This window comes from Chaetodon auriga, chromosome 10, assembly GCF_051107435.1.
Source record: "Chaetodon auriga isolate fChaAug3 chromosome 10, fChaAug3.hap1, whole genome shotgun sequence".
Lineage (NCBI taxonomy): Eukaryota > Metazoa > Chordata > Actinopteri > Chaetodontiformes > Chaetodontidae > Chaetodon > Chaetodon auriga.
The window spans coordinates 21,702,133-21,715,571 of NC_135083.1; the positions used below are offsets into that span (position 1 = coordinate 21,702,133).

General features: G+C 41.5%; 1 protein-coding gene across 1 annotated transcript in view; it reads left to right on the forward strand.

Annotated features, from left to right (window-relative positions):
- Positions 1-2,863: 2,863 nt before the first annotated feature.
- LOC143326519 (vitamin D3 receptor A) overlaps positions 2,864-13,439 on the forward strand; it is a 69,344-nt gene continuing 58,768 nt past the window's right edge. The window contains exons 1-2 of the mRNA XM_076740097.1: positions 2,864-2,968; positions 3,930-4,082. The gene's annotated coding sequence lies outside the window, so the exon portion shown is untranslated. The remainder of the gene's footprint in view (positions 2,969-3,929; positions 4,083-13,439) is intronic.

A 13,439-nucleotide genomic window follows, 5' to 3' on the forward strand; every position in this document is an offset into this window, starting at 1 on the left:
TTGTGCTTTTTGACTGCAGCTGAAAAATCAGTGTGAGGACTGCATTCATCCAAGTAAAGGTCCAGTCATGTGTGAGAGCCAGTGGGCCAGGCCTCGGCCTGCCTGCGACTATTTGCTTTTCCAGCTGTTTCCTAGACTCACCCTATGAGTGGGAGAGAAAGTGGTGTGTATGTGCATGTGTGTGTAGATTCGGAGGTGGGGTGTCGGGGCGCTGAAGTGTGATGGAGAGATTCTGAGTTCTAGGAGGGGATATAGTGAGGAAGAGAGAGCTACAAATAAAGTGTGTGTGTCTCTGTGTGTACAATTTAAGTGAGAGAGTCTCCTGTTCCCATTATGCTCTCGTGTGTTTGCCAAGTGGAAACACCCCTAGACAACCCCATACTGTATATGCTCTTTCTCTCTGGCTTATACACACAGAGGAAGATGAAGCCCTGTGTGCGCATGCCCCCACACAAACACGCCCATATGCCTGGCTGCCCCTCATATAGACTGATCCGCCTCTCAGACACAAAGCCACAAGGGATGGCCTAGATTCCAGCACATGCACACACAGGCAGGCTGCAAGGAAAAATATAATGCACGCATACACATGTGAAAGTAAATTGGCTGTGTATGTACACACACCATCAACAGTCTTTTTGTACATGGTGTCAACACTGATTTATACGCAGTTGTAATTCTTGTGTTTGATGTTTACACTGGAGGCTTTAAACATGAAGTGTTAAGGGATCACGGGCAGGTGTGAGCTGTGCAGAATCACACTGCTTTAAGTGGGATTTATGTTTTTATTAAAGTTGCAATGGCTTCAAGAAGCTATAATGTCTCTTGGTCAAACCACATATTTACCACTGTATAACCATAGCATACTTACTCATAACCATTAAAGTTTGACATGTATGTTTTGGTACTCAGCAAACAATATTATTAGATTGACAATGCATTGATTGCAGCTGTTAAAGAAGCCTAAAGCAAGTTAAGTTCAGAGACCTCACGACATTCTTCTAATGGAAGAACTTGATGGGAAAAAAAAAGAAGAGAAATGGTATTTTCACCCAACTCTCAAACACACACGGGAGTCATTTCCCACTAGTGATATCAAGTCATGCATCTCATTTTTGTTTCATTTGCCTGGTGTTACCGGGCTCATATACTTCTGCCACCACAATACAATTGATATACAATTAATTTTGTTTGTGAGTGACAACATCATAAAATATGTTTGGTTTGATTTGGTTTAGTTAGTGTTGTTAGTTTGTTAGTGTTGAACAATCTACAACCTTTCAGTACTTTGTATTATAGTTATGTATACTATACTGTGGTATCGTAGGCTGTAATAAGTTAGTACAGCACAGTAGAGTGTACGACAGTGCTGTGTAACAGTACAGTGTGCAGTATAGTGTAATACAGATTATAGTACTGTACAACAATATAACTCAGAATATATAGTGATATATAACTCAGTAGATATAGTGTATATGATATGATATATAGTACTGAACAAAATTAGAATGTGTACTATAGTATAGTGAGCATAGTATAGCAGAGTATATTACTGTATAACATTATAGTTTACACTATAGTATAGGATAGTATAGCACAGATTATAGTACTATATAACAGTATAATGTATAGTATAATGTAGCATAGGGTAGAAAAGTTTGACTTCTATGACATAGTTGTTCTGTAACATGTAATAACAACATGCCACGTGTCACATGAAGATTGAGAAGAATGGCTTTTTAAAAACCTCCCTTTACACTGCACAGACAGGAAACCTTGAAACACCATAATCCTTTCACAGAGAACCCAAACCCATCAATAAGCAGGCTTAATGTTGCCTTTTATTGTCCGTCAGAAAAGGGGCAATATTGCCTGTCTCATTTGTATCATTGCCTGAAACACACAGCAAGTTATGGATTACTCAGTGGAATGTTTCCAACATGGACTTTGTTGTACGTATAGGTCATAGACTGGATCCTTGTAAAAGTCAAATGGCCTGCAATCCAGTTGGCGTGCCCTTGATGCCATAGTTTAACTCCTGGGGGCTGGCACTGTGCACTGTATGGCCCATCAAGGGAAATGACAAGAGACAGATACAAGAATAGACCAACTCCTAATTACAGAGTGCGTAATGTGCTGATTGAAGTGTTGCAATAAAACCTCCCAGGGGTGACATAGTGTAGCACCTCAGTACCCATTCATCCCCACTGAAATCTTCCACCAAGTAAACAAATGAGCTCCGCATATATACACTACGGAGGTCACTTGGTGAGTGGTTAGTGAAGATATTTTTCACCAACGTCTTATGTTCTTGGTATGTGTATACTATCAGTTACCACCAGTTTCCACGACAAAGATCAGAAAGACGGAGAAGAGGATGCTGGAACTTTCATATATTATGTATAGGTAAATCATTAATAATTCATGATGAGAAATGTGGCGTTACAAAGTACATTTAGCATTTAAAATTTCAGCATTGCTAAAACACAAATTTGCACACTCAATGCATCAAGACATGATTACTCTTATGACATTTCTCACCTTCTCTCCAGTGTCCACGACTGCAGGCAATCAAGCGCCCTGAGCGTCACAAACTCCAGAATATAGCTCTTGGTGTTTTTTCTAATTAATCGTGTCTTTTAATTTGTTTTATTAGTCCAACTATTATTTTAGACGAAATTATTGACCACCTATCAGGCTGCGCGCTACGTCACGACACACCCCTATATGGTAAGGAGACAGCTGGAGACTCAGCTAGAGACTGATAAGTTTCTCGACCAATGGGAGCAGACACTATTCCAGAGTGGAGAGCTGTGATTGGACACTGAGGGGATTATATATATGTATAGATATGCCTGCTGGTAAACCGTGGGGCGGGACTATGGCGAAGTGCAGTCCATCTATGTTACAGATCTAAAAAACTGGACTAACAGAGTGTCTGCCTACGTTTCTCTTCGCATGGACTAATGTAAGTTATTTTACTCCTTCTTATACCTCTAGGAGTGTCCCGTGTAGTAAAGGTGTTGCAGCGCTCTCCTATCATTGTAGTTTTGCTCTTTGTCGGTTACGTTTTGCTGAGAAGTGCTTTCAGGCCGAGTGGCACACGCGCGTTTTAGGCCACTAAAGTGTGCTGCTGTTAACGTAGCGTTAGCTGTTGTTATTGCTCTCTAGCGGGCTGCAATATTTTGACATGCCGCTGACACAAACAGTCAGCCGAGGCGTACTGTCATTGTACAGAGGCAAATACACCGTCGCTCCGCCAGTGTAACACAAGAATAGCCTCCGCTGTGTGAATACTAAAGGACATTTTCGTTTTGTAAGTGCTGGTACTGCTGGCGTTTTTGTTAGCCAGTGTCAACGTTGTGTCCGCTCGCGTGTGTTGAGAGAGGACGGCGAAGCCCCCCTTTTAAAATGTTAATATGGCCGTGCGTGTTGGCAATTATACAAACCTAGTAACATGACTGCAGACTTGTCAAAAATGCTTAGGAGCCACTCTTCAGTTAGATAGACCGCTCCGTTTTCACTAACATGTCAGAAAATTGTTTGCCTCTGCGTTCAGTCCCACGCTTTCCTGCCTAAATCCGCGGTGGAGGATGGCAGCGAGCAGGGTGAACGGTCCTCAACTTGGAAGTTTTGTTGTGGATGAAGTGATGCATCATTTGTAACTTGTGTGCCGAATGTCCCAGCAGTCCAGAAGTGACTCCCGAAAGGTCTAAAGTCTCGTCCACAGAGGTGTTTACCTCTGCTCGAGCAGGGCAACTATTGAATCGCCAGATTTATTGAATGACGTTTGGCGTAACAGAGTGTCCATGAAAGAAATAACGGGACGTCATCGGGGCTCTAACGTTACCCGTGTCCCAGCCCCCTGACTGACCGTTAGATAGCACTGCCTCATCACCCCTCCTTCCCCATTTCTTCTCTGTTGACAGTTTGGTTTTAAACGGAGGAAAAGTTTTTCAGCGTGGGGAAATTGTTATAAAGCCGACTTCAACTCTACTGGCTCGGGAAATTTGGCGACCTGGCTCCACCATTCGGGCCCCCCTCTGCTCCTGCACAAAGTCAAGGTTGATATGCCACATCAGGTAAGAGAGATCTCCCTGGCTTGGTTTTGTGACAGAAACGCACAACAGTCGGTTAGCATGTCATATTGGGAGCTAGCCGCTGCACGAGCAATAAAACCTTGCAGCTTTGCTCTTTGTTTCCCAACATTTACCGCGTTAACGTGCGCTGAGGCCACATGGCATCTCACACTGCACTTTGAATTCGCGTTTCAGCACAACTTCTACACAAGCCCTGTCCCGGTTATGTTTTGTGTACGGTGTTATTGTTAAAGGCGGATGCTTCCCTCCACATTCCACATGTGTATGCCTGCCTGCCTGCCTGCCTGCTGCAGGGCCAGCACGCAAATCCCTGCAAATCCAAAAACGCCGATAGGAAAATACACCGAAATGGAGGTGACTACACTGCGTTCAATCAACATGTCTTCTTTTTTTGACTTCTGTCCTAAGTGATGGATGGATGCCCTGATGTGGGTTTAGAAGTGTACGGAGGTGCTGCATGGATGTTGTCAGTCTGATGTGGAGGAGGGCTGCTCCTGTTTTCAGGCGGGGAAGACAAAGGGACAGATTAGCATGGAGCTGAGTGGAGTCGAATGGACCTGGATAGACTTCAGGCACTACAGCTGGAGGAAATGTTTGACTTTTAGGAACCACAGACACGACCTGACAGTATGTCAAACAGCTCTTCATTTTAATGCTATTCTGCATTTTATCCCGCATGTGGATTTTCAGATAATAGCCACTGTCAAGTTAGCAGAGTTCAACATCCAGCCTTAAAAAAAAGCCCCGGTTCTGTTGTTCAGTCAGTGGACTTAAATGTCTTGCATGTTGTGGGATTTGTGTGGATACGCTGTGCGTGATCACAAAGCATGTTTCTCTTCGGTGGTCATTGCTCGTAATTAAGAGTTATGGGTGAATTTTCACTTTTTCACTTTGACATTGAGGCTGAAGTACAAAACAAAACCATCAGTCCTGATTTGAGCGAGAGTTGGATGGGATGGAGTTCTGTGAGCGTGTCTGCTCAGGCTGAGAGCAGCTGAGAGAGTAGAGAAATGAAAGTGATTTTATTTTTTTTATGATGCTGAAAAGACATTTTCTGTGTTATGTTACGAGATGATTTTTCCTTTTCCACACAGTCTCTAGGATTTCCAATTGAGTCTTGTTGTTTTTTTTTTTTTGTTTTTTTTTTGCACAGCATGTAAAAACAGTGTAGCTGTCCTGCTGTGTTTTGTAGTACTGTGCTAGAATTCCAGGGACTGTTCCAGTCTGTTTTTTGTTGTGTTGACTCTGTTGAATATGGTGAAAGATAATATACCTTCGGCAGACCTGATGCAATGACAACCATTAGATTAGAAAGTTCATGTTTTGTTCTTTGAAGAACACATGTTATTGCCACATTGTGGTGTTGCACTGTTTGTATGTGTGCTTCTTCTTGTTTGCCTTGTTTTGGGACATTGTGATTTTACTGGGTTGTTGCTCTCCTACGTTGTGAGTAAACACACCATGCTACACCCTGCCATAATATGATGCAATGAGCACTTACCTCCTGCTGCTGCTGCTGCTGCTGCTGGACCAAAACCTTGTATCTCCAAAGCGCATGGTGTCATGTGTTTAGTATTATAGACTTACTGTATGTTTCTCAGGGCTACCATGGTGGTCATAGTGGCAGCTAAGAGATATTACAACATGCAGTGAATCCACGGAGTCAACGTACAGTTTACCACAGCTTTATGAATCTGGAAAAAGCTGGCAGTTGAGGGGTTTTGTCGTGAAAGGGACATCCACTTTGCTGTGTTGATTCCTTCATCTAAAGCATCCTCCCACCCACCTATTACCTCAGTGGGATACAAAGGGCCTTTTTCTGTAATGAGGTGCTTAGTGGAGCACATTGTGCTCAGGAGGTTTGTTCTTTGCTGAGTTACAGGCAGGTTGTAAAATGATAACAGATGCATGGGGGCCTCAAGGTGCAGCACACTATTTTGAAATGTAAGCTAATTCCAGGCAATATGGAATGCATGTGTGCACGTACACACACACACACACACACACACACACACACACACACACACACAGAGCACACACAGAGCACACATTCAGAGATTTTTACAAATACCTACAAGACTACACACTCACACACTTTGTTGCTTTGGGTTAAATGTTTCCAGTGTTTTGTTCAGTTCATGGAGTTTAAAGTTGGTGCTGTTTCTTACTTACTTTTAGAGCTATTTGTGCGGTGACGTTTCATTACAACGCAGATACAACAGTTATTAGGCTGTTAATGTACAATAAAATAAAATAAAATGTGTTATCCTATGTAAGAGGAGCCTCTGCCCTGATGTCGATAGACAGTTTAGATTTTGAGCAATTCAGGCATTTTCACTATGGATAAATCTTGTGTTTATTTTCTCCATTTGATGGATTATACTTTTTTTTTTTCTGAGACAAAATGAAGCAGTAATTCGACATGTTAAACCAGAGAATCCAATCAATCGTGAAATTGTTAATTGAGAAAATAACCTCACACAGATGTGTGTTTTTGGCTAATCCAGCACATTGAATACCTAAAAATTAAGGTTCTTGCAACATTAATGCAAAAATCATACAGCCATCTGATATAACCATGAAGCTGTCCTGTTCATTCATTTGTAACATGGTCTAATGTAGTATATTTACAAATATTAAAGGGAGAACTGCCATGGTATTAACAGTATGGCAGTAGACAAATTTAGATTTCTTCACAGTTGTCATAATATCGCTCACCCCAACACAGAATCTGCTCGTTCACATTGTTGGCCCTTACTACTGCTCAGCCTATCCCTTTTAAGCATCAGGTGCAGGATTTCGGGGTGTAGTATGTAGAGTAGGGTTGCAATGGTATGAAATGATCATGTATGATAACTGTCCCAGAAAATATCATGTTTTCACATGTACGAAATGTCACAAATATCAAGTATCACATCACATTTTCATGGTACTCCTCCTCCTCCTCCTACTACTACTACTACTACTAATATTAGATACAGTCACAAGCAATGAAAACACATGGGTTTTTAGTTCAACAAATTCTTCTAAAAGTAACATTAATAAGGAATTCAATACTGTAGATAAACAAATGTACGTGGTATGATAACGTCGGTTTTCACTCCATGCAACACTGTGAAACTGGTTTACTATACTGGCTCTATACCAGTGTTGCAGCGGCAACATACAAAACGCAATATTGCCAAGTGCAGTTGTGGGTATATGCTAAGCTAGGGCAGATGGGCTATCTGAAGGTGTCAGAAGTATGTCAGATTAGTAATCTATTTATATTTGACAAGCTGTGATGCTGGTTTAGCTAGATCTTGTCCTGGATCAACACCATAGATCAGGATTTTTCAAAGTTCAGATAAATATTTGATTAGTAATTCCAGTTTAATCTGCACTACTACTGACTTTAACGGATACTGCCCTCGTCATAGGCAGAGACTCGGGCTTAGCCGAAGGATGTTTTACTACGTGTAATATGTATGGGTGTGTAGTCCTTTTAATACTGGGTATCTGCCAATGCTGAGAACAATCCAATACTTCTTTTCACCTAATTGTTGATTAGATATGTATCTGACACATTGAAATTGTAATAATGTCGTATGTCATGATTACATGAAACTGTCAGTCAGCACTGGCTAAAAAAGTTGCTACCTGAGTATTTTGTACAGTGCGCTTCGTTAATAAGAAACAAGGCCGTAGGGCTGCCACACGAAGTCGATGATTAGAGTCATCAGTGGAGAAGACTCTGAGTCGAATCGCATTCTGTCAGCCAATCAATGCATTTTCGTTTTTAACAGTGCAGCAGCAATAGTGTGGCAGGCTGAAACTTCACAAAACTGAGTGTCAGAATGACCACAAACCACAAAACTAGCTGTGATGGAAGCAGAGAGGGGTAATAGAAAGAAGGCAGCGTGAGGCAGGGCAGCGCGACTCCTCTCTGTTGACTGCTCCTACGCACTCTGCTCTGCTGATGGCTATCAGTAAAGTCGACTAAACCACTTTTGAACCAGACGGTGATACAGCCTCGACTCTTCGGCAGGTCAGCTATGTTAGCAGTCCGGGAAGGAGAGACCCCCTGTGGTACACTTAGATTTGAGAACTGAACTATGAGCAGGATGCACATTTATACTTTCTCTGGCCGTGTGGAACTCTGATGTTTTCACATCGCAGATGATGAAGAAACACACTGAAACCTGAGTCTTACTGGTAAAACAGGAGACTCATGCAGATATATAGATAACAGTGAGTGATAACATAGTCTATCAAGGATTTCTAACTTCACAGCCTTATAATAGAGAAGACAGGACCATGCCTAGTAGTATGCCAGATAATTCAAGATATGTAGAAATACGTTTGAAATAGAGTGACAGTAGCAATAATCTCATGTTTTTGTCTCTGTCCCCTCTTGTAAATGCTGATTGCTGCACTTTTGCTGTATTTCTGCATTTCTGAGTTCACCTGTCATTCAAACAGCTCATTACTCTGTTGACTTTGCCCTCATCTGTTAAATCGTGGTGTTCACAACACTAACCAGTTTTTTTTCCTGTACATTTCAAACAAAACGATCAAACGGTTTTTCGCCCCAGACACCCGGTGTTCGCAGTGGCAAAATGTAAAAGTTTTCATGGGCCTCACTGTTGTGAAGAATAAATCAGCAATATAGGGGAGAAAAAAAAGACATTTGTCTGCTTTGTGACATTCACATGCAACGGATTACTCCTTTTTTTTTTTTTTTTTATTATTCCATTATTCCTACAGCCACAGTCTCCTCCTCTCCTCCTCCCTCCTTAATGTGAACAGGGGCTAATGGATTCCTTATGAGATGTAATTGTGTTGCTACAACATGAATGTAGTTTAGGCTCTGGTGTTGTGGCTGGTGTGATTAGGTCTTTTTTGAAGGCCCTAAGGCGCTCGGTGAGATAAATGTCAATAGCGGTTCACCTCACAGTTTAAGGTCATAGGCTACCATATAAGCAGTGCTTATAGAATTGCAGGTTCTCAGGGTTCACCATCTGAATGACTCAATGGGGCTAAACAATAGAATAGACCGTAGAGATCACATGCTTTGTGGAGCATGTTGTGGTGTGGGGTAGCTTAGCACAACAGTGTTGGAGGTTCTATTCCTGCATGGGGAAAATGTATTCTCCATTGGAAGTGTTTGCATCAGCTCACAATGCACTGCGTCTTTGTTGTATACAGAGGAATGGAATTTTAGAGATTTTATTTCATGCAGTTTTTGTTATTGAGATGTTTCTTGGAGAACCATTTTTATTTTAGTTGTCAAGAATGTGGGACTGGAAGGGTTAAATATAGGCTGACGTACTGTAGGTGGAGAATTTTAATTTCATTTCTCCATGCATTGTGCTATCCTTAGAACCATAAGGCCGTGATAGTGAAATACTGAAATACGTGGATTTATTTCTCTACTCCTTCCCACAATCAATCCAGCCAAATCTATACAAACGGAATTGACTTGTAAGCCTACTGAATATTTGCCAAGCTGTCCCTTCTGGCACAGATCTGAGACCAGCCAGCCCTTCATATGTTCATCATCATCCATCTTACCTGTCGGGCTGACTTGAGATAAAGCGCAGGCCCACTTTTCTTTTAGTGGAGCGGTGTAGGGCTTAACGTGGCCAGAGAACAGCTTAAATGCTTAACAAGAGTCGAAAATCACCATCAGTCTGTCTTTGCCGAGGCAACTCAGCCAGCAGATCTGGATTGGCGTTCAGGTGACTGTAAGATTTGCCAAGTTCTAAAATAACATGAGCAACAGAGAAGACCTGATACAAGACCCAAATCTTATTGCTCCAGATGCTGCCTCTGTAAATACAGATACCATTTCTGCTTCACAAACGTTATGTTTAAAGTGGAGAAGTTGCGTAATCGTAAAACTGTGTTTCTAACCCTAATCCACAAACTTTTTTTGAAAACATACTCAAGGTTAGTGTAGGAGCCTGTGTTGGCTCAGACTGTTAGAGATTCAAACTCTCCTTGCCAGCCCTGATGCCACTCAAAGTCCACTTTTACTTATCATATTTTACGATGTGAAATTAATTTCTGAAAGGTTCTGTTAAAGACAGGGTCATGTATTTAACGCGTTTTCGTTTGAGATTTGGCCTCGGGTTGGCAAAAACAACCCCATCAAATTTGATTCACACAACTTGTGCTGTATGACATGATGGAGCGGTCATGGGAAGGTCTTGAAATTTTACTGTCACAAACAAACAAACCCCGTTACTTCCCACGTCACACAAACACAGGCCTTTAACAAGATAGAAAGTAATCAAAGTCTGCCTGTGTTCCCTAAAGTGCACAGCTCATTCGTTAACTTTGATATGGTTTAATTGGAATCAGACTACAAAGATGTTTAGGTAAAAAGCCAAAAATCTATTATAACCATCGCTGCCGTCTGTGGATGAATAGGACTCAGTTTCCATTGATTTAAACTGAGGCCTTTTAATTAGACTGATGTGAGAGTTAACTTGAACGTGTTTACTGCCACACTAAAAGCACGACTGCCTCATTAATGCAGCCACTCATTAAACCTGGGAGTGTGTGGATATGTGTGTGTGTGTGTGTGTGTGTGTGGATATGTATGAAGCAGTCTCTCAAGGACCTGCGGCAGTGCAGGTATCTAAATGTGTCTGCTCTGTGGTCTATGTAGCCCAATACGTTTTCGTTTTAAAATGCACCTTACCTACTATGATGAAAGAGCTATTATTCACTCCTCCGCCCAGTCACAGCACACCTGCAGAGCAGCCGCCTCAGAACTTAAACTCCTCCGTCACTGCTCTCTGTTCCCATCACGCTTAGTTTTACAGTTTTGTCATTTTCAGACAAGACTCAGTATGTTTTCAGTCTGTCGTGCTGTTATCCTTGAGCAGTTAATAATTTGAGTCAACACTGTTTAGGTGGTAGCTCATATGTGTTTTCATTCGGAGAGCACATAAATTCAATTCTGAGAATGGAACTGGACCTAAAACCACAAATTTACATTTTTATACTTCTGTTGGAGAATGAGTTAGACAAACAAGATACGTCTTGCGAGCTGTTTCCCCAGCTGTTTCCCCTGCTTCCACACACTTAAAAATGGGAAGGAAATAACGTCGTCTTGCCACTGTCATCGTTTAATAATATTTTCCGAAAAAGGGGTGTTAACATTGCTGGATATTTCGGGGAATCGTCCCAGAGTAAGGAGGAAACATAAAACACTCGCAAATGAGATTCAGCTTCTGTCTCCTTCATGCTCACTCTTTCTGTGTCTGTCTGAGGCCCAGTGTAAGGGGCTTTCAGTGAGCGACTAACCGTCCTTCTCAACCTTTTTTTTTTTCCCCCCTCCATTCCTCATTTGCTCTTTCCTGATGCTACTGTAGCACAGAGAGGGACAGACAAGCCCACTGAGGGGGATTGGTTGTAACTCAACAGGCCCCCCACAGAAAACTCCACCCATCTCATCCTGTTTGTGGGACAGATAGTCATCCAAAAGTGCTGTAGATGAGTGGGCACCCGGCTGCACACACACACGCACACTCACACACACTCCAAATGCGGTCAAAGTCAATATACTTTATTACTATTGACATAAATATTTTATGCATCACAGTCTTGCTCTCATGCACACGCACACATACACACTCACTCTGTTTGTCATGGATATATTGTTAGCATCTGATTATTATGATCTATATCGAGTGTTTCGAGCTGCGTTCAGCCCAGCAATATTTCTGTGGCTTTTTGTAAAATCTGAAAGACTTAAATCCAAACATAACACATAAGACCTGAGTTACATTACGTCGTGTATCTGGTCTGTTTTGCTAAACATAGCAGGACGTCATGTTCCTTAACACAGGGCTCCAGACTAACTGTCCTCGCTGAGGGCACCAGTACCAATGCCAGTACTTGGAAAAGACAGTGTGTGCGACACACTCATTGTGTCTTTTTTTTATATCCTTGGCACTTTGAAACACTCAAACTGTCCTCAAAATGGGTAAAAATGAGACAAAAAGGGTAGCAGTGTGGAGATCTGTTTACAATCTCAGGTCTGGCTTTTTGTCCTCTTTGTTTATAGTTTCATCATGTACTGTAAACAAGCTAGATTTGACAGCTTTATGTCTGGATTTCGATTTATAATTGGTCTTAAAAGTCAGGTCCCAGTAGAATTACAAACGTCTTGGAAAGTCTCAACTTGGCTTCCTGAAACCTGGATCCTTTATCCTCTCTGTAAATCTATTAAACTAGGAGAAAGCTCCACTCAGCCTTTACGTCTCAATTTCTGCTTTTATGTGCTTTAGCTCTTCTGCTCTGTGTCCATCATTACAAATACGAAACAAATTTATAAATCATAAAGACTATTCAGAAGTTTCCAGAGACACCGAATGTGAATGATGTGATGCACTGATGTAAATTGTTTGATTTTTCAGTTTCACAATGAAGCCATAAAAGTGGGATTGAATTCCCTTTCAATGTATGTGTTACAAGTGTGTGGTAAGGTCAGATGACTGAACTTTGAAGCAACTTCAGCAGAAATGAAACAGAGAATATAAGACTTAGAAGTCCTAATGCATTCATTCAGCTTTAATTTTCCTCCATCTTTTTGATCTTTTTTTAAACTGATAATTACACAAGATAATTTATCTTTCTCTTTATCTCACCTCCTGCTTCTTCTTTTTTTTTTTTCCTCTAAGTGCTCCTCTTGCGATTGTCCATCACACGTAGTACCCAAACCTTGCGTGTGTGTGTGTGCGTGCATGCGTGCGTGTGCTGTATGATTACTAAAACAGAATCCAACTTCGTGCTCCTCTGTCTGGTTAATGTGCCCTGCCCTCCTCTGGAGCGTCACACCCGCCTCCACTTTGCATTATCAGGGCACAGGGGAACAGTTTGAAACGTGTAGGAAAATAAGGCTTCACTGATTCGATAGTCCTGCTTAGTTTCATATCCCTGTTTAAAGTTTTGGTGCCTGGATCCATGGTGAGTTTGTTCCTCTGTGGAATGCAGTCTGTACATACTGTACATACTGTAGTGTGTACAGCATGTGCAGCAGTTACGTAAAGGTTGAGCTCAATAATCCCTCCCGTGTTCATTTAAGTTCACAGTCAAGGTGATGTTAAAGTCAATAATTGATTATATTGTCACACCAAAAGAAATGATTCTATAAATAATAATGATACCAAGTCTTTTACATGCCTTTTCATGCCCTCTGGTAGATATTGAAATGTATTTTCATTTTCATCTTGATAGAAATGGAACATTAAATTGTTGCAGATTAATTTGGAATTGAAGGCAGATGAAATAAGCAAAGGAAGAGACATGCAGCAGGGTTTGTTTGTTTTCGTATGTTGATGTCGT